Here is a 22,853-nt window from a genome sequence, read left to right as displayed (position 1 = left end):
GCTGGATTAACTCTGTGTGGCAAGACTGGGCACAGATGATAGGGAATCTTATACTCTACATTGTGACATAAAAAAAAACAAAAAAAAAAACTTTCCACTTTAAGGGGGCAAATTCTTCCGGGGCTGAAGTGGTTAAACCAGGGGTGCCAAGTGGCTCGCAGCGCCCTCTGCTGTTGCCCACCACCTCTTGCTCTTGAAAGGCGGGATGGCAAACCCAGATTAAGGGGTTCCCGACCCGCCATCCCCGAGCATTAGTGTGAAGAACAGAGCCAGCGCTAGAGGAAGCAGAGATAGAGTGATATCAATTGTACTCCACCTGTGACAGTTCCCGGCGCGATACAAAAAGCATCGACTCTGCTCTTTAATGCAGCCGCATGCTCCTGTCACACTGATGCTCGGGATGGCGGGTCGGTCAGGAGTACCCACTGGCAGTACCCACCAGCAGTGCCTGCCCTGGAGGACAGCTAGCAGCAGCCGCTAGTCATATCCACATGGGGGACAGCAGCAGCCAGCGATACCTGTAGGAATTTTGAGGAAGAAGTGAAGATTGAGGTCAGTTGACATGAAAGTAAATCCCAGTGCATTAGCGTGAAAGCAGCCTTAGGCCCCCTTCAGACGATCGGTTCAATTGGGTCCGCTTTTTATGTGGACCCAAAACGCCTCTCCATTCACCTCTGTAGAGCAGCAGATGTAAATGGACTTGTGTACGTTTACACCTGTCAAACTCCAATCCGATCTGCTTAGAGTGGACACGGAACTGTCATCTGCCCACTCCGCTCATTGTGGCCCGCGACCGGTTACCAAGTTGCTAAAGTGGCCTTCGCTCCTCAAAGGGTTGGCCATCCCTGAATTAAACTATCCTTTGGTAGAACTCTCTAGCTCCTTTTAAAAAAAGAAGGAATATCAGTTTTGGATAAACTGACCTTTTATTATAGCAAATTAAATTCTTGCTTTTACAAGACTTTTATAGCAAAAAAACTTACATGAACAACAGCCAGCTCACATACAAGATGTCTGTCTTCCAAAACACAAGTTATCAAGAAAACTGCATTACTGCTGTCACAAGTAATTCAAGTGCCAATAGACAGCGCACAGCAGAAGGCAGATCCACAGTTGCCATTTAGTCCAATGGAAGCTTTTGAATCTGCCCACCAAAATGCATGGTCAATCAGTAGGAGAGCAGATCTGATCTAGTCTCCCAGTTCCCCATTAGGCTCCCCTCTTCCAGTAAAAAGCCATTTCCCGAAAATGGCTATCAATCATGTTTATTATTATACTGAATAAATATAGCACCAACAGTTTGCGCAGTGCTTTAAAATAGGTTTAGGTAAATACATCACCTGCATCGCTATTTAGTCGACACGTGAATGTGGCTGGGGATACTGTACTGTGTGGGAAGCTGTCAAATAGATGAGTTTCCCAGCACAGGCACAGCCCACTGCCTCCAGTCTCCTATTCCAAGAGCTAGCGGCAATACGGAATTTGTTGCTGCCATAGCAACAGATGGTTCATACTACCTACACTTTAACAAACTGAATTTGCCACGTGTCGGTAATGTTAAAGTTACCCTTACATGTTACTTTCATTTAACTTCTTTGCTATCACAAGGGCCTCCTATGTGATCGCTATGGGCAGAACACAGGGACTGTTTATGGACTCTTTATGGAGACATCAGGTGTCCATTAAATCACCAGTATCTCCTCCAATACAAATAATCAAGCACAGATCGTACTTGATTAGCTGCTTCTCTCACTGGTTGTAGCAGCCAGGGAATGACTGCTCCAAGTGATGAAATCATTGTTGCTTTCGAATGTCACTCATCCCCCTGCTCAGAGGATTTGATTGACAGTAGCAGGGGCCAATGACTCCCACTGCTGCCTCTGTCCTGTGAGGAGAGAGACCAGCGCCACTGCAAATGGTAATAGCGCTGGATCAAGATGGGGTTTAGATAAGTATAGGGGTGGTGGGAGGGGGTGTTGAGACAATACAAATAACTGGACATACATTTTATCTTAATGCAGGAAATGCATTAAAGTGAAAATTCATGCTAAAACTAAAAATACCTGTATCTAGAGACACCAACATTCTAACACCAACATATCTAGCCCTGTAAAGAAAAAAATGAGTATGCATACCTTTTCTGCAGGCGATCCGACCCCACGCTGAGCGGTCAGTCACGGCTTCACTGAGTGGGCGGGTGCAGAGGACACATCCAACAGAAGCCCCAGAGTAAGTCTATGGGTGATGTCATTCTCCGTTAATTTCACAGCCATTGTCGGATGTGTCCTCTGCAGAGCTTCCGACCCGATCTCCTGCGGCGGATCGCCTGTAGAAAACGTATACAGATTTTTTTCTGTACAGTTGTCCATTTATGCAGGGATTTTGGTTTTAGCATGGACTTCCACTGCAAGGTAAAAAATGTCCAGCCTTTAGAACCATTTTCAAATAAATTGGTGCCAAAAAAACTGCTGAAAACACAACAAACTTGTGCGGAGCAGAAATATGGACTGACGGGTATGGAAATATGTGCTGCTAATGGTCATGACAGCTGGATTCTTATATTAAATAGGAGTGAACACATCGGTCCTGATCTAAAATGAAATTCCAGCCCCCACCAAAGATGCACATATGGTGCTCTAGTACATCCCAGGGTGTGTCTATGGTATGGACAATGACAGTAATACGATCCATTCTCATAAACATAAGCCACATTCATGTGCAGACACATCACTGGTTGCAACTTTGAATGAGCAAGCTCCAGGTCTAGATTATTAAGCCTGCTACGTTACTTGTGATAGTTTAAACACATACTAAGCAATCAGGTTTGAAACAGAAATATTATACAGCCTGAAGAAGCCATTAGTCTTGTTAATTAATGTGTACTAAACGTATGTATTACCCAAAGCAATTAGATCCTTCACCTTTGCAATCAATTGTGACCCTTAGAAACAAAGAAAATTGCTATACAGGGGTATTTTTTATATTATTTTAAATAGCCATTATAGGAATGATCAGGCTGATCCAAAAAAGGTGAAGTTCCGCTTGTTTGCATCCTTCAATCCCCCCCCCCCCTTTATTTTAAAGAACTGGCACTGTTTTTTCTGGGGGCGGGGGAGAAGCGGGTACCTGCAGGACCAGTCACAAAGCGCAGTGCGGGTCAAGCATGCACAGTGGGGAGCCAGCCGGCTGTGAAGTCACAAGGAAGGATCGGAGGCTGATTGAAGAAGACCGCGTTGCACAGGTAAGTGTCCTTATATAAAAGGATAAGCTCACCTTAAAAATAAAAAGTGCATTTATAATATTTTTTTGTTAGGAACCTGTAAAGGATTGCACCTACGATCAGCAGCCATAATCTTCAGGCCACTGGTTGAACAAAGGAAAAATAAACCTGACTAATCTACGGGCTGCTTAAACGATTTGACTATATACAGTTAGAGAGAATATATTCGGACACAGGCACAATTTTTTTTTACTTTTGGCTCTGTATTCCACCAGAATAAAATTAAAATGAAACAATTCAAATTAATTTGACGTGCAGACTTTCAGCTTTAATTCAAGGGGTTGAACATAAATATCAAGAACAAATTTTAGGAACTGGAACAATTTTTATCTGATTGTTTTGTTTTTAAAACCTTACAATGGGCTGTTTCACTTGCAGGGACAGCTCCTTTGAATGCATGATGTAGGTTCACAGCAATAAATTCCAAATACCACACTTAGGCCTCATTCCCACGGGCACCATCAGTTTAGCTACGTTAAAAACGTATCAGTTCTTATCCGTTGCTTCAGCCGTCTTCCATTCATCTCCGTTTTTATCCATATTCCATTAACATCCGTTAATTTACCCGTTTACATCCGTTTTTTGCATCCGTTTACAGCAGTTTGTGGCTTTGATGACATTACCCAGAAAGCATTGCTCCTCCCATTCTGCATTGCAGTTTACAGTGATTGACTTGTCGTTTCTTTGTCCTTGTGTGCGCTATCTGCGTTGTGCAATGAATTCCAACAATTTTTGGGGCAGCGTGATATACGATATATGTTTGTCATATTTGCCTATATGTGGAGAAAGGAGAACAAGAAAAAGCAGATTGTGACTAGGAGCTGCTCCTGGGAGACATCTCTGGCCATGGTTCTCCTTGGAGATGTACTTCCTATTGTCCAACTACTGCCTGGGTCATAGGTTGAGTTCACAGATAAACAAAAAAAAAAATCTTCAAAACGGATCCTAACTGATTTGGAACGTCGATGGACATTGTCAGTTAATATCCGTTTTCACGAATCTCGATGAAGCCTTGTACATTAAAAAGAAAAAAAAACATATCAAATTGGAAGCGAAGGTTAATGGATGGTAAAGGATGGTCATCCGTTTGCCCATAGGAAGGCATTGTCGTCCGTTGACAGATGGAAAAAGGTGAAAGGGGCCTTAGAATCAACTCCAGACCTTTTACCTGCTCAATGGATGAAGGAATTATGAAGGAGTAGCCCACACCTGGCCACGTTTTATTACTTTTGATTCAATTGTCCAATTACTTTTGGTCTCTTGAATGGGGATGGCTATTCTAAAGAGCTGTAATTCCTAAATCCTTCCTCCGATTTGGATGTACATACCCTCAAATTAAACCTGAGAGTGGCACTTTCAGCTCATATCTTTAATAGAAGTATAGCTTGAATATGTTTTGGTAAATACCTGAATAAACACCTAAAATAGTGCCTGTGTCCCAATATATATGGACCCAACTGTAAATGCTATTTGGCGTTTATCAGCATTTTTGAGCCATAAGCTTTTGTGCAAATATAGTTTGGCTATAAAAAAGCCAAGAAATGAATGCAAAAAGGCTACAAAACTTGCATCTTTAAACACGGCATTCTACAGCTAAAAAGGTACAGGTGTCTTTATGTCCAGTGTGTATGAGGCCTTGCAGTGACCTCAATTGGTTCCTCTGTGTTGGCACTGGAGATGCCGTTGAGAGGAACGGGCACGATCACAGAGACTAGCAGCAATAACAATCACTGGCGTGATTTTTAGGGAAAGTATATTGTAATTGTCAGTGGCACATATTTGGACTACTAAAGAGATTACTGAAAATCCATTCATGTAAAATTAGAAATTTGTACAAACTTGCTCATCCACATTTTTGTAACAATAAAGCGGTTATAAAAAAGCAAAAATGTTTTTTACCCCCTCCCCACCCTCCAGCCATCCTGGAACACTTACCGTCCTCTCTCTATGCAACACTGTCCCGCATGCAGAGCAGCACTGCTCCGCTCTTCCTGCACTCGCAAGAGCCTCTGAGAGAAGTGGGAGCCATTGGCTTCAGCTACAGTCAGTCAAATCCTGTGAGTAGAGAGCGGGGGGCGTGGCTGAGGTATGCTGTGTGCATCTATGAATGCACACAGCCTGGCTCAAGCACGAGTTTGCACAAGTGCCCCCTGAGCAGCCAGCTTTCTGAGGGGCACACAGAGAGAAGGAAGAGGAGACAGCGCCAGCAGAGGACTCCAGAAGAGGAAGGGACCACTCTCTGCAACACCACTGGCTGGAATAGGCAAGTATAATATATAGAAGAAGAAAAAAAACACACTTTAAAAAAGTGGACATCTGTAGATCCTCCACTAGAAGGTGGTTATTTTTGCATCTACAATATTGCATACAATATCACAATAACGGAAACCCATCATAAGAGAAAAAAGGTAGGGAAAAAGTCTATCGTTAATGGCCTTGGTTTCTAAAAAATACTATTTGCCTGGCTGTCATGCTAAGCCTTTTCAATACTTTGTGTGTAAACTTCTTCAGGGTCATCAGTGGATGAAAACTATTAAAGTCAATGTGTCAACCTGATAGCTTTTACAGCAGAAGGTAAGCAATGACCACCCCCCATTTCTCTCATGCCATATTTACTATAAGGTCAACCTGTACTAAAGTAGGAGATTGCCGTAGTCGTTATCTCAGGCTAAAAAGGAGTTCCCAGACTCTCAAGCTGAATCAATTACTTTAGAACTTTTTCAGTCACTAACCTGAAAATAGGAAATATGGAGATTTTGTCTAACTTCACTGACTTTCCTGATCTGCAACTAGTAAACCAGAAAATACTGAAAAAAGGAATGCTAGGCAGCTAGCATTGTCAGGAGGTGGTCAGCAATCACCCCCCCATTATCCACAGTAGGGTTGCAAAGATACAATTTTTTCCCCAGCAAGTACGAGATACCATTAGTCAAGTACTTACCGATACAGAGTACTGATACTTTTGCAGTGCGATATGAGCCCGTACAAAATGAATGGGCTCTAATTGCACTGCAAAGAATTGTGTTAAATTCCAGTCCAAATTGAATGCGGTTTCCCACATCGCTCCTGTGTGAGCCCAGGCTGAAGATATTATGACAAGTCTGGGCTCACACAGGATTCCACCGCATTCCTGTTTAAATTGTATCCAATACTTTGCAGTGCAATTTGGGACCATTCATTTGGTATGGGCTAACATTTTTAGGTATTGGAGCATTTGCAAGAGCACTTATGCAAATGTTCAGTATCTGTGCAATATACATACATACATACATAGGTGTATTGCTTGCAAATCTGTCATTGTTACACAAAAGAAGTCTTATCTAGGTTTACACAGTTTCAGCCAACTGCAATGTACACAAGCAATTATAGCAGCCTCAAGCACAAATATTAGAGCCATCTTTCAAAAAAATGTTACTTAAAGCGGAGGTTCACCCTTAGAGGGCACTTTTCCCCCTTAGATTCCTGCTCGTTTTTACTAGGGGAATCGGCTATTTGTTTTAAAATATGATCCGTACTTACCCGTTTACGAGATGCATCCTCTCCGTCGCTTCCGGGTATGGGCTGCGGGAATGGGCGTTCCTTCTTGATTGACAGTCTTCCGAGAGGCTTCCGACTGTTGCATCCATCGCGTCACGATTTTCCGAAAGAAGCCGAACGTCGGTGCGCAGGCGCAGTATAGAGCCGCACCGACGTTCGGCTTCTTTCGGCTACGAGTGACGCGATGGATGCGACCGTCGGAAGCCTCTCGGAAGACTGTCAATCAAGAAGGAACGCCCGCTCCCGAAGACCCATACCCGGAAGCGACGGAAGAAGATGCATCTCAAAAACGGGTAAGTACGGATCATATTTGAATACAAATAGCCGATTCCCCTAGACCGAACGAGCATCCATCTAAGGGGAAAAGGGGAAAAATTTTATAAATGGGTGAACTCCCGCTTTAAAATAACACACTTGATATTGTTTACAATTGCTTTTAGAACAGTAGCACGTAATAACAAAAACAAACAAAAAAAAAACTCATGTAATTTGTTAGCCAAGCACAGGTAAAAGTGATAGCATTTAGTATCCAACTGAAAATAAAAATTAAATAAACTTCCAAAAACCTCTTGGCTTCTTCACTTGCGTGGATCAATTAAAGTAACCCCAAATGATATTCTTATTCTCCAAAAATATTCCATGCACATTAACTATCCAATGGCCTTCTAGTCTAGTTGTCTTGAGCTCCCAATCCTCTCCTTTTCCCTTCACTTCCTTTTGGCACGATTAGAGAATGTTGGTTGCGGTCATGTGCACCACTCTATGTACACTACACATCCTATTGTCTATAGTCCATCTCTGGAGTGAGCAAGAGAGGGTGGCTACATTCAAACTCACAAAGGGACCATGGAGAATAAATGTAGCCACCCTCTAGGAAGCGAGATCTCAGCAACAAAAACTGAATTTTGAGATCTGGAGGAGGCCGACAATAATAAAGGGTACTTTACTGATGAAAGAATACAGAAACTCGAGTCAATTGTCACTTTACTAGTCAGTCGCAAGTCCATCCTGGCTATAGTAAGGAGAAAAATCCTTGGAGGGAGCCAGTTGCCTAAATCCAATCTCTCAAATGGGCATCATTTAAATACATCAGTGCCAATGTCCCAATCCCTATAGCAAAGGGCCTAAAAGAAATATCCACTTATCCCCCTTTCACACTGCCGCAACTTGAAAGTCGCATTATTTTACAGATATGAACGGTACTCATTGGAAATCATAGGGTACGACGTGTCGTGTGACTTTTCAGTCGCAGGACAAGTCACACAAGTGTGAAAGGGGCCGTAATGCACTCAAATCCCTTCTAGGCCTTTTAACAGATTTGTTTAAACCAAGTTCAGTGTTTTTTTTTTTTTTTTTTCATATCTGCGCACCTAGGACCCTGTTCATACCTGAGCAGATCGATTTTAAAGGCGTTTGAGAGTTTTTGGAAGTGTGTTACAAGCATTTTACAAGGGAAGAGGAAATTGGGGGTGGAGAGCTGCCGTCTTAGCAGAAAACACTCAAGTCACACTTTTATATTGAAGTCTATGGGACCAAAAACACTTTTAATGTGCCAAAAAAAAGCTCATGTACTTTGAGCTACAGGCGTTTGTTTTGCTTCAGGTGACAAAATGCTCAGATGTGAGCAGGGGATTGAAATAAATGGGATTTCGCTTGTTGAGCGATCTTCTGTGAATGGGATATTGTTTTCAAAATAAGATGTTAAAAGAACAGAATGCAACCACTTATGCTGGCCATACACGTATAGATTTTCAGATGAGAAAATTATGAAAATTCTTTGTACATTCGATGAACGGAATCGAAAATTTCACTTGCTTTTAACATTCAATTTTAAAATGGATGTAATTACTGAACCAACGCCACATACATTGTCCCAAAATTTGTTTGATCAAGAAAAGTTTTCTATTCTGTTCCTTCGAATTTTCCTGTCACTATGGTAGAAAACCGTCAGTTTGACCGCACCGACGTTAAGAAATTTGAACGAAAGTTCTATGTGGTCTGCATTAGACAGAGCTTAGACAATAAGCCCCGTATGGGTCAAATATTGGCCAAAAATCAGACATTCAGAACCTGTGTACAGATCCTTGTTTTAATGAGCTTGCGGAAAGAATCAGCACCAGATCAGCGCTCGCTGCCAATGGCTGCAACGCCATTAACTGGAACGCAAAAACACCCCCCTATTGACTGCAATGGAAACTGGCATCCCTTCGCCAGCCACACTATTTAAAGTAGAAGTCCACCCCAACACTATAATCCCTGAATCTAAAGACATCAACAATCTAACACTAATCCATCTAACCCTGTAAAGAAGTCAGCATACATAAAAAAAAATTGAAGCCGATTCGACCCGATCTCACACTGAGCTGTCATCTGCGGCTTCACTGTGTAGACGGGTGCAGAGGACACAACCCATAGTAACGCTATGGCCCCTTTCACACTACCGTGACTTCAAAGTCACGCGATTTCAGGGAGACTTGTGGTCTATGAACCTGAATTTGCATCAAAGTCGGACCAAAGTAGTGAAGGGACTACTTTGAAGTCATACTAATATGAAAGGTAGTTATTGGAAATCATGGGTAACTACTTGTCATGCTACTTTGCAGTCCCATATCGTGGGACAAGTCGTACAAGCATGAACTGGGCCTATGGGTGACATCATTCGCCATTCATTTCAGAAGCCTTTGTAGGCCGTGTCCTGCGCAGAGCTTCCACCGCTGGAGACCAGATTGGATCGACTTCAAAAAAGTATGCATACCGATTTATTCTTTACAGGGCCTGATAGCTTAGTGTTAGATTGTGAATGTCTATAGATGCAGGGTTTTTATTTTCCGGATGGACTTACACTTAAAAAAAAAAAAAAAAAAAAAAAACACATTTTTATTTAAACGTCAGTTTTGATTTTTGGTCAAATGCATCTTGAATTTTTGGTTTCGCTACTGGAATTTTCATTTTGGTGCACCACTTGCTAAAAATCCGATTGTTAGAACAGCAACCTCTTCCAAAGCTCCTCAGTTTTATTTGGTCAGCCCGCTGTAAGCCACACTTATGTGTACCAAGCTCAACACTCACTGGTATGCATGTAGGCTGCAATGCACTGTTAAAACACATCACAGAGCTTGTTTTTTCATTTAACTTCTATTTAAAGCGGGGGTTCACCCTAAAAAAAAAATTCTAACATTACATGGAGCCGACCTATGAGACCGACAGTATGCTCGTGACACGCAGTATGCGCTGGTCGGACGCACGTCAATCACAGCCTGCTAGTTTACTTGAGCCAAAGTCAAAATTTTGGGTGAACCTCATCCGAGTGCACAGTATGCAAATGCTATGCGTCCTTTTCTCCCCTTTGTATTCACGCGAGCTGAAGCAAAAAGGCATAAGGCAAATGGTCATGTCTATGCATTGGGACCGTTGGCAACACTGCCCAACAGGGGCTGGTGTAAACGAACCCCCGAAGAAGGGTCAACTTGGCAAGAAAAAGTCGTCACATGGAAACTCCCGGCGAGAAAGTCACAGGGACTCCATAAACACTCACCAAGATGAGTTTTGTAAAAATAATTATGTACTTCCTTTGCATCGGCATTTTACATAACACCGTGGTTAGCAGAGTTCTTAATATAGCTAGACATGAACTTAGATTATTATGGTACACAGAACACCAGTCAAATTTGTAAAATCATCATATGACATTAAAAGTATAGAGGATACACAAAATAAACCTCAGCAAAGAACATGCATGGCCATATACTAATTATACGCAATTTAGAAACTTAAAGGGGTTGTAAAGACAAAAATATTTTCCTCTTAAATTAAAGTCTGACAGTAGCTGATAAAGTAAAAATTAATGTTTTGCATTATAACTAGTTTGATACCTGTTGAAATCGAGCCGTTTTATTCACCTCCATCACTCCTAAATCATTATTCTCACTGACTTCCTGGTTTGCGGTGCGCATTCATTCTTGCTACATCACGGCCTAATGGGAACTACAGTTCCCATTAGGCTTAGCCTCCATGCCTGTGAGGGATAAGAGAGCATCTTCACGCAGGGCTGTAGTCATAAGGAGGGGGTGAGCACATTCTGCTTTCCACCATGCAAAACGGCTCAGATGCTGGTGGAAAGCAAGAAGAGGAGTGACAGGAAATGGCATTTTCAAGCCTGGATTACTGTATTTTGGAGGTCAAAAGGAAAAAACGAGGTAAGTGATATTTAAATGCTCTAGCTTACAGCAATCAATTGATCTAATAAAAAACGAACCTTTAGTGTTCCTTTAAGGCCCTTTTGCACAGGCTTTCCGATCATGTCCGCCTGTCAGTTTTTCTGGCAGACCTGATCGGACACTACATTCACCTCTATAGGACAGCGGATATCAGTGGTGACATGTCTGTTGACACCCACTGCTGTGCGATCTGATCTGGTCCGTGAAATCCAGACAGATGGAAACTATTTTCTATTCATCTGGCGGATCAGATGAATAACGGACAGGCTGCACATTTCATCCGATCTCCCCATAGAGGACAGCGGGACTCCAACAGGTCCTTCTCTGAGCAGATCGATCCCCCGCTGAAAAAAACTGAGTCAGTCGGGCGGACCACCCGTGTGAAAGGGCCCTTTGCTTGCTACTGCGTAAAAACTCAGCGTTTTCAGGAGTTTGTGTTTAAGGTTCCTTTCAAACACACGTTTTTCATTCATCTGTTGACGGCTGAAAAATGGACATCAATTCATCTCTATGGAAAAACAGATGTAAAGATGATGTAAAGATGTAAAGTTTTTTTTAAAACTGATCAAAGCTTTATTTTACTTCCGTAAAAAAAAAAAAAAAAAAAAACGTATTGGACGAAAAACGGATGTAAACTGACAAATGGTCAGTTTTTTGCATTGGTAGTAGATGTAAGAAGTACGGATGAGACTTGGAGAAAAAAAAAAAAAAAAATACTTTATCCGTTTTGATGTGACTGAACTGATGAAATGAAAGGAGCCTTCGTTTTTCAATGTGCCTGTACATACTGTTGCAAAAACTTGCATATAGAGGCGTAAAAATAAATAAATACAGAAATTTGAGCTACCGGTCAGTATTTTACACACGTAAAATGTTGATTTCAGTTATATACGCACACAAAATACCACAACTACAGCTAAAATGTATTTCACTTGTGTACATGCAAATATGCACAAAATAAAAGCAAGAAATTTGGACCAGGATAACTGATGTTCAAACACCAGTACAGTACCATGAACACGTACCCCAACTTTCCATACAAGAATCAAACCAGTAATCACTTCCATTATTTTAAACATTGCACGCAAAGATCTTGCAACAAGCTGGACATTGTTTAAAAGTTGTCAGGATTCATAGAATCTGTGCTATTTTACCTACTCAGAAGCCGAGGTCTGAGGGACAGACAGACATATATACAGATAAGATCACAAACTTCCAATCTGATTGCAGCCAAAAACCCCATTAAAAACCTTGTGCTGTCACCATAGCAGGCAACACGATCCTCCCTGTCACATTTTTAGTGCAGGTTAGAAAATGAAAGGGAGAAGGTGACAATTCTTCACCAAGCCTCTTGCACACATGAAGCCAATTATTGAAAAGAAATTAGGCGTAGAAGACCGTACTGGAGCAAAACAAGCCAGTCACAACAAGCCCTCATGAGCAAAAGTGCGCGGCTTTGTCCTTTGTTGTCAGTCATTTAAAAATACTTCAAATGACATGTACACTGCAGGCTGACACACACACACACACACACACATTGGGGTTAATATACTAAAACTGGAGAGTGCAAAATCTGGTGTAGCTCTGCATAGAAATAAGCTTCCAGAGTTGTTGTTTTTTTTTGCCAAAGCTTAATTGAACAAGCTGAAGTTAGAAGCGGATTGGCTACTATGCAAAGCTGCACCAGATTTTGCACTCTTAGTAAATTAGTCAGTATAGGTCAGTGATGGCGAACCTTGGCACCCCAGATGTTTTGGAACTACATTTCCCATAATGCTCATGCACTCGGCAGTATAGTTGAGCATCATGGGAAATGTAGTTCCAAAACATCTGGGGTGCCAAGGTTTGCCATCACTGGTATAGGATGACACATTTGGTATGTGCTGGAAAAAAAAAAAGCCACCAACAACGCACCAGGTAAAGTACTATTGGCAACTCTACGGTCATCCACGGCTACAAACCTTCATGAAGCTTTTTCACTGACCAGCATGGTACACAACAAACATCATACTTAGAATGTTCATAGAGTAAATATATGAATATGCAATAGAGACAATGGGGTAATTTATCAAAACTGGAGCAGACAGAATCTGGAGACACTGTGCATAACAACCAATCAGCTTCTCTCCTCAGCTTGTTCAGTGAGGCCTTGAAAATTAAAGAAAAGCTGATTGGTTGCCATGCACAGCTGCTCCAGTTGTGATAAAACTCCCCCTGATGTATTTTCTACAATAGATTTTGTTACAATTGTCAAATGTAATCACAAAGCTAACACACCAGGATAAGAAGGATCTTTACATTCAATAAAGTGACAGCTATTTTCAGCTACGTTCAATAACAGTCACATATCTAAAATAAAGATTCACTACAGGCAGAAAACCTGCTTCCACGCTACAATAGATAATCATATTATACCAGTGATATATAACTTGGACTCAAACACCACAGATGAAAAAAATGAGACAAATAATAAATCAAGTCATGTCCCCCCTAAGGGCCCTTTAACATAAATGTTACTATAACACTCCATTTTAGTGTGCAGGTTGGCGTCTCTTGTGGGTGAAATGTGCCGTTTACGTTTTTTAAACTTTATTGAGAGTGTACAAAGGTACACTCCATTGCACTGTCCTTACCTGTAGCACCATCTGATGTGCTGTATCAGTGTGTGAATGGGGCACACAGAAAACATTTGCTTTTTATGTACCCTTCTGGTAAATGGTGTTAAGCACAGAACACCACCAGTCACTGTACATGTGTGAATGGGCCCTAAGACTTTTTAGGACTTTTGCACGCAGATTCTCAGCCCCCCCCCCCCCATAGAGCCCTCAGTGATGGTGAAGGGTCCCCATCCGAGCTGTGTGGCCTTGACCCCCCCCCCAGTGATGGTGAAGGGTCCCCATCGGAGCTGTGTGGCGTTGTCCCCCCCCCCCCAGTGATGGTGAAAGGTCCCTCCCAGTGATGGTGAAGGGTCCCCATCGGAGCTGTGTGGCGTTGTCCCCCCCGGTGAAGGGTCCCTATTGGAGCTGTGTGGTGTCCCCCTAGTGATGGTGAAGGGCCCCTTTTGGAGATGTATGGTGTCCCCCCGGTAATGGTGAAGGGCCCCTATTAGAGATGTGTGGTGTCCCACGATGATGGTGAAGGACCCCTATTAGAGATGTGTGGTGTGTCCCCGGTGATGGTGAAGGACCCCTATTGGAGATGTATGGTGTCCCCCCGGTAATGGTGAAGGGCCCCTATTAGAGATGTGTGATGTCCCACGATGATGGTGAAGGACCCCTATTAGAGATGTGTGGTGTGTCCCCGGTGATGGTGAAGGACCCCTATTGGAGATGTATGGTGTCCCCCCGGTAATGGTGAAGGGCCCCTATTAGAGATGTGTGGTGTCCCACGATGATGGTGAAGGACCCCTATTAGTGATGTGTGGTGTGTCCCCGGTGATGGTGAAGGACCCCTATTAGAGATGTGTGGCGTGTGCCCGGTGATGGTGAAGGACCCCTATTAGAGATGTGTGGCGTGTGCCCGGTGATGGTGAAGGACCCCTATTAGAGATGTGTGGTGTCCCACGATGATGGTGAAGGACCCCTATTAGAGATGTGTGGTGTCCCCCCGGTGATGGTGAAGGACCCCTATTGGAGCTGTGTGGTGTCCCCCCGGTGATGGTGAAGGACCCCTATTGGAGCTGTGTGGTGTCCCCCCGGTGATGGTGAAGGACCCCTATTGGAGCTGTGTGGTGTCCCACGATGATGGTGAAGGACCCCTATTGGAGCTGTGTGGTGTCCCACGATGATGGTGAAGGACCCCTATTAGAGATGTATGGTGTCCCCCCGGTGAGGGTGAAGGACCCCTATTAGAGATGTGTGGTGTGTCCCCGGTGATGGTGAAGGACCCCTATTGGAGATGTGTGGTGTCCCACGATGATGGTGAAGGACCCCTATTAGAGATGTGTGGTGTCCCCCCGGTGATGGTGAAGGACCCCTATTGGAGCTGTGTGGTGTCCCCCCGGTGATGGTGAAGGACCCCTATTGGAGCTGTGTGGTGTCCCACGATGATGGTGAAGGACCCCTATTGGAGCTGTGTGGTGTCCCACGATGATGGTGAAGGACCCCTATTAGAGATGTATGGTGTCCCCCCGGTGATGGTGAAGGACCCCTATTAGAGATGTGTGGTGTGTCCCCGGTGATGGTGAAGGACCCCTATTGGAGATGTGTGGTGTGTCCCACGATGATGGTGAAGGACCCCTATTAGAGATGTGTGGTGTGTCCCCCGATGATGGTGAAGGACCCCTATTGGAGATGTGTGGCTCCCCCCTGATAACAGGCCCATCGTAGGAGGTTGGTGACAATACAATGATGTCATATCAGATGAAGGCAGATGTTGGTACTATAAAATGGGTGATGACAGACATGACAGATGACAGACAATGGCAGGCACACAATGCCCTCCTCATCATTACCTGGAGCAGTCCGGGGTGTCCCATTGAAGGAGGGCTGACACCGGGGGGCCTGCAGCATACAGCCAGGGGGTGGTGGGGGAAGGGGGCTGTACACTACAATGGCAGGCAGAGTTCTCCGGTCCTCCTATGGGAAGGGGAGTGCAGACAATTCCAGTACAGGCTACAAATGGCAGTAATGGTCAGACGTACAATGGAGTGGGGCTGATAGACCTATAATGGCTGCACTCTCCGGGGAGCCTTCCACTAGAAGACGCCGCCGCCCCGCTCACACAGAGGCCTCCCGCTCCGTTCAGTTGTCTCCTCAGACGCGGCCCTGACAGAGGAAACGGTGCTACAGCCCAGCGCCGCTCTGCGCATGCGCCAACCGAGCATGGGTGCAGGGCGTGACCTGCTCCGCCTCCTCCCCGCCATGCTGTGGTTGGCAAGGAAGAAGCTTGAACTCGGTTGTCTGACGTTTATTACGTCATGACGTGTCCGGCGGCAATGCCGAATGTTTGAAGGGGTTTACGTATACATGTTCTGTTTGCAGTGCATTGAAATGCCCAAAAAAGGCAGAAGAGAAATGGTTATAATCAAATGACAAACAAGTACAGTTAAAAGAGAATAATGGCCAAAGCTCTCTTTTGGAGCCTCTGTCCCAGCTTTGGATGTGCTGTGGGTTTATGCTGTCGTTTCTGGGGTGCTGGTCACACCCAGGGCCGCTGATAGAAATCATGGGGCCCCGTACAGCCTACCTGATGGGGCCCCCTTCAGCTCCACACCTGGTCCCGCCCCTGGTCCCTCTTTCAGCCCCACCCCTGGCCTCTCCCCAGACCCACCTTGAAACAAAGTGCAGGTTTGTCTACAAGTGATATTTATTTTTCTCACCTATGGCGCCAATGCCGTAATGTGCTGCAGACAGTGCCACCCATGCTGCCAATGGCATTATGCCATTGGCAGCATGGGTGGCACTGTCTGCAGCACAATATGGCATTGGCGACATGGGTGGCACTGTCAGTAAGTAGCACATGCTTTATGGCATTAGCGTCATGGGTGGCACTGTCTGCAGCACAATATGGCATTGGCAGCATGGGTGGCACTGTCTGCAGGTAGCACATGTGTTATGGCCTATAACGCATGTGCTGCCTGCAGAGACAGTGCCACCCATGCCGCCAATACCGTAATGGGCTGCAGACAGTGCCACCCATGCTGTAATGTGCTGTAGACAGTGCCGCCAATGCCGCAATGTGCGGCAGACACAGTGCCACCCTTGCCACCAATAGGAATTATGCCATTGGAGGCACAGGTGGCACTGTCTGCAGCACAATATGGCATTGGCGGCATGGGAGGCACTGTCTGCAGCACATAATGGCATTGTTGGCAAGGGCAGCACTGTCTGCAGCACATTACGGCATTGGCGGCATGGGTGGCACAGTCTCTGCAGGCAGCACATGCGTTATGGGCAGTAATGCATGTGCTACCTGCAGACAGTGCCACCCATGCCGCCAATGCCATATTGTGCTGTAGACAGTGCCACCCATGATGCCAATGCCATAACACATGTGCTACCTGCTGACAGTGCCGCCCATGCCATATTGTGCTGCAGACAGTGCCACCCATGCCACTAATAAAAAGAAAGAAGCAAAACCTGCGCGTATGAAAGGTGAATGTGAGGAAGGTAAATGTGAACAGACTGCTGCCCCCCCTAAAACATGTTTACCAAGGCAAACAGAAATACAGATATAAACAAAGAGGATGGGGGTAGTGGCGCTGTCTGCGTGTACCCTGTGTGACCAGGGTGTGATCTGGCTAAAAAGCCTGTGAGTATCCTAACGCAAATCAGCGAGGATCATAAGTGAATGACATAAAATAATGTAATAAAGTGAAACCGGATGGCCACTGATGGCAATACTGATGGTTCTGTGATCTGACTAAAAAAGTCAAATTGATTAGTGCTTATGCACTAAGAGTGTGACCAGCTGATAAAACAATAATAGTCAATTTAATTGTATAGGCCACTGTGTAAGGTGAGTGGTTCTATTCAGTGAACCAGTGAGCATATGTGAAATATGTTAACCACAAGTGTCAAACACCACTACCCCCATCCTCTTTGTTTATATCTGTATTTCTGTTTGCCTTGGTAAACATCCGGTTTCACTTTATTACATTATTTTATGTCATTCACTTATGATCCTCGCTGATTTGCGTTAGGATACTCACAGGCTTTTTAGCCAGATCACACCCTGGTCACACAGGGTACACGCAGACAGCGCCACTACCCCCATCCTCTTTGTTTATACCCATGCCACTAATGGCATAATGCCATTGGCAGCAAATGCGTTATGGCATTAGCGGCATGGGTGGCAGTGGCACTGTCTGCAGCACATTACGGCATTGGCGCCACTGTCTGTCTCTACAGCATTTTACGGCATTGGCGCCACTGTCTCTACAGCATATTACGGCATTGGCGGCACTGTCTCTGCAGGCAGCAGGTGCTACCTGCAGACAGTGCCACCCATGCTGCCAATGCTGTAATGTATAGATGCTGGCTGCTGCAGTAGTAGTAGATCTTGAATCCCCCCCCCCCCCAAGCAAGCACACATTACACACCTGTGTTAGCCGGCCAGGCCCCAGGAGTCACTTCCTCCCTGATCCTGATCCTGCTGCTGTTGCCTGGACTGTCCACACAAACTTCCAGTCGCATGCCAGCTGCTTCTTTTTTTTCTTCTGCTGCTGCCGCTCGCCTCTCTGCTTCTCTCAGGGGGGGCGGGGAAGACAATATAGAGGACGCACTGGCTGGGACTTGAGCCAGCATGAGGAGCGGGCGCGGAAGAATGCCTCTTCCGTGCCCGGTCGTCGGACGGACAATGGGCCATATTCTCAGTAGAGTTACGACGGAGTATCTCAGGAAACTCCGTCGTATCTCTCTTTTTTCACCCGCGTATCTATGCGAGTGATTCCTAGAATCATTTTCGCATAGATACGCTGAAGATCCGACATGTGTAAGTCACTTACACTGTCGGATCTTAAATGTAATTCGCCGCCGGCCGCTAGGTGGCGTTTACGTTCAGGTCTCATTTGTTTATGCAAATGAGCCTGATACGCCAAATCCCGAACGAAATCGCGTCGCGTAACCGTCGCTTACGTCGTTTGCGTAAGCGTAAGGTTACCCCTGCTATATGAGGGGTAACCTTACGCCAGTCCCACGTATGCCATGTTAAGTATGGCGTCGGGTCCGCGTCGTCTTTTCCTGTCGGGTACGTCGTTTTCCTAAGTCATTCTTGAATACGACTTTACGTCAATGACGCACACGTCGGCGTCATTGACGTTTTCCGCCGAGAACTGGAGCATGCGCACTGGGCTATTTTTAGCCCGGGGCATGCGCAGTTCGATCGAAACGGGGGCGCGCTTAATTTAAATATAAGCCGCCGGCGTAGTGTAAATAGCTTACGCAAGGCCGCCTCAGATTATTGGAGAATATGGCCCAATGTTTTTTTTTTTAATTACAGTAATTAGTTATTGTAACGGAACATCCCACACTCCGCTTGAGTGCTTTCGTCATATACCGCTTCCTATCAGTCTGGATATAGTTATGAGATATTCCAGCTGCCCTCAACACACAACGAGACGAGACTTGTTTGTGTGCTAAACATGGAGTGTTTAATAGAACTAAGAATGCAACCTAATATACAGTTTAAAGAGGAGGTAACCAGAACACAAATTAACATGAGCTAATTAACTAATCATTTACCCAGACTAGGCGACTCAGATATATATGACATTTCAGGGTAGACGTCCAGTCTCCGCTCACCTGCTATACAATACACATTATCATAAGTGTAAACACAGGACATTTTCACACAATAGCAGGGTCAATTAGCATCTAACAGTATGTGTCCCAACATGATGAATGAGTCACTCTTACAATTAACCCGTTGAGTTCAGAATTAACAAACAGTAAATAGTTCTTTACAGATATCCTGGAATATATTGTGGATAATAATTACATAATAATCCCATCTCAGGTAGTCCAAGATATAATTTCTCAGCCATCCTATGCCGCTAGTGGACATGATTTTAGACATAAAATGGTTCCGGGATGTCCCGGGTGTGTCTGTCACATTTCTCCCCCATCAAAAGTCGATTAACAAGGTGCCAGACCCCCATCTGGTCTGTACATGTGTAGTCAGACAAAGTGAACTCAAATAGTCTGTCCACATGACCTCCAATCTTGGTTGCAAGGAGTAGTTGACACCAGTAGGTGTGGGGCAGAGGTCATTGACTCTCTGTCCGGCTGCCAGCGCTTCAGCTGGGTGGTTTTTAACATTCCAGGGCTTGGTCTGCTGCCGGGCAGAGGGGCCGACCGCCCCTGCTTCCTGAAGCTGTAGAGACATTGTAGGTGCTAGGCAGGGGCCTTCGGCGCCCTGCCCTTTTACCAGCACTTCTGCTGGGGACTCCACATCATCCGCTACGGCTAACCGTTGGGGAAGGAGGCTGGATTCCTCCACACCCAAAATGTGTAGCTGCCATTGGGGAGGTGAGCTGGCTGCTTCCTTTTCCGTTCCCTCATCTAGCTGCTGGGACAACATGTCTGTGGTACTGTCTCCCAGATGCACGGATCTTTGCTGGGGAGAAAAGACCACGTTCTCCACCCTGGCCAACTGTTGGGGAGGGACGATGAACACCTTCTCTCCCTTTTCCCCCTGCATCGGCTGCTGGGAAGTGATCGCCACCTTCCCACCCTGAGCCTCCGGAACTGCCACAGGGGTGGGGCAGAGGTCTTGAACCCTCTGACCGGTGACCAGAGCTTTAGCTGGGGAAGTTCCTTGCAACTCCACAGATACTGCTGTTGGTGATGGGCAGAGCACAGTGAATTGTGGCCCTGATACCAGCTCTTCTCCTTGAGGCTCATCAAGTTGTTCTAACTCAGCAGAAAAGTCGATCAAATCCCCTGTCTTTGCAACTGGTGTCTGGGGATAGGGGTTCACCTTCTCCTGTCCGTGGAACCCAGATCGGTGCTGTGCAGAGGTTAGCAGTACTCTGCCCTGCTGTCAGCACTTCATCTTTGGGGATGGCAATATCCAGATTTTCCACTGCCGATTCTCTGGCATACTGCTGGACAGGCACATTCCTCCATCCAAGGTCATCCCATGCAGAAACAGGATCATCAAGGTCAGTCAGCACTTGCTGCATCCGCCATAAGACCTCCGCGTCCATAGCTGCGGGGGCAGGTTGGCAAAGCACACTGTTACTCTGCCACATTGCCGACTCTTCAGCCAGGAGTTCAGCGTTGTCCACTGGTATTTCCTGATAGTCCCAGGGAAAGGGAGCCCAGCCCTGGCGCTGAGCAGAGTCTAGCAGCCTTCTGTAGGCGATCTCCAGCTCCCATTCCTGAACGGCCAGAAACTCCAAATCTTCCAGTGCCCAGTGCACTTCTGAGATGTTCAGTAGCCCTTCTCTGAAATCCATGATTTCGTCCAACCGAAATCCATGATTTCGTCCAACCGTCTAACCGATCAGTGCTAAAAAAATGCACTGAGCAATGTAAAAATTACACTGGCAGGGTAGGGGTAAACACTAGGGGGCGATCAAGGGGTTAAGTGTGTTCCCTGAGCACGTTCTAGCTGAAGGGGGATGGGCTTACTGAAACATGACAGAGATCACTGTTCTGGATCACCGGATATAGTAGATCCCTGTCATGTCACTAGTTAGAATGGGGAAATGCCTTGTTTACATAGGCAGTTCCCCGTTCTGCCTCTCCTCACCGTGATCGAGAGCCGCTGGCGGACATCGAGTCCGCAGGACCCACAGTCGCGCTATCCTGCTTTAATGGAAGGACGTTGATTTGCGCAGCGGTGCCACTCTGCCGACGTATGTCGGCAAGTGGTTAAAGGGTATTGATTTTACAGGGAACGCCCAAATTTTTTTTAAACGGCATGGAGTCGCCCCAAAATCCATATCAGACTTTTATATGGGCATGTAGCCTGGCAGGTCAGGAAAGGGGGGGACAAGCGAGCGCCCCCTCCTGAACTATACCAGGGTCAGGTGCTTTGGGGCATGGGAGGGCTCTGCCCCGCCACCCCAAAGCACCTTGTCCCAGGGTTGATGAGGACAAGGGCCTCATCCCCACAACTGTGGTTGATGATTGTGAGGTGTCTGGGGGCGAGGGGCTTATCAGAATCTGGTTGTCCCCTTTAAAAATGGCGCCCCCAGATCCCCCCCCCCATGTGAATGAGTATGTACCTATTCACAAAAAAAGTCCATCAAACATGCCGCACCTAAAAAATAAAAACGCTCCCGCTGTCTATGAAGGCTGGCAGCCTACTGCATGCTCCGCTGTTTGACAGTTCTTACATAGGTAAGGGCCGGAGCCACCTGGCAACGTCACCCGGTGGCACCACCTCCTGACATTGCCGACCCAGCATGCACCAGTCTGAGCTGCATGCCCGGATAAAGGTCTGGTATGGATTTTGAACTGGGGTGACCTTTATTTGCTGGAAATTGCAATGGCAAGTCAATTTAAATGTGATTTGACTTTTCTTTAGAAATTTTATTTTTGCTGCAGCATATTCTATGCATGAAACTGATGCGCCACTTTACAGGTAGACTAAGGCAGTGTTTCTCAACTCCAGTCCTCAAGGCGCACCAACAGGTCATGTTTTCAGCATTTCTCTCAGATGAAATGGCTGTGGTAATTACTAAGGCAGTGAAACTGATTAAATCCCCTGTGCAAAATAATGGAAAGCCTGAAAACATGACCTGTTGGGGCGCCTTGAGGACTGGAGTTGAGAAACACTGGACTAAGGGACCCTCCAGGCACTATCCTTAAATACATTTTTCATTGTTATTGTTGCACTTTAAGGATCACTAAAATCACTGCTCCTGAAAAAAAATCTATAATTTTTTTTCCCCATTTTTATTGTTGCACTTAGAAGCGGAGTTCCACCCCAAAGTGGAACTTCCGCTCATCGGATTCCTCCACCCCTCTGGTGCCACAATTGGCACCTTTCGGGGGGTGAGACAGGATACCTGTCACAGCCCGTGACGCCATCGCGGGGCTCCCTCCCCTGCCCACCGGGCCAGTAGGAGAGAGGAACGGCCTTGCGTGTGTGGTGGACAGGAATGGCAAAGGAGAAGGGTTTGCAGGGCAGTGTACGGGGGTCAGCAGGGCAGAGAAGAGGCATCACAAGGGCAGAAGACAGAGGATAGGGGGTCAGTAGGGCAGTGCAAAGGAGTCGGGATGGAAGACAGGGAGTCAGTATGGCGAAAGACGGAGGGCAGTAGGGCAGGGTACAGGGGTCAGCAGGACTAAAGACAAGGTCAGTAGAGCAGGGTACAGGGGTCAGCAGGATGAAAGAAAAGGTCAGGGGTAAAGTTGTGGAGAAGT

General features: G+C 45.7%; 1 protein-coding gene across 1 annotated transcript in view; it reads right to left on the bottom strand.

Moving 5' to 3' along the window:
- CSK (C-terminal Src kinase) overlaps positions 1-15,853 on the bottom strand; it is a 167,747-nt gene extending 151,894 nt beyond the window's left edge. Inside the window, exon 1 of the mRNA XM_040342957.1 lies at positions 15,488-15,853. The gene's annotated coding sequence lies outside the window, so the exon portion shown is untranslated. The remainder of the gene's footprint in view (positions 1-15,487) is intronic.
- Between the last annotated feature and the right edge of the window lie 7,000 nt (positions 15,854-22,853).

Source organism: Rana temporaria, chromosome 3 (assembly GCF_905171775.1).
Source record: "Rana temporaria chromosome 3, aRanTem1.1, whole genome shotgun sequence".
Lineage (NCBI taxonomy): Eukaryota > Metazoa > Chordata > Amphibia > Anura > Ranidae > Rana > Rana temporaria.
Note: the sequence above shows the minus strand (reverse complement) of the source record. Positions and strands in the feature narration are given on the sequence as shown.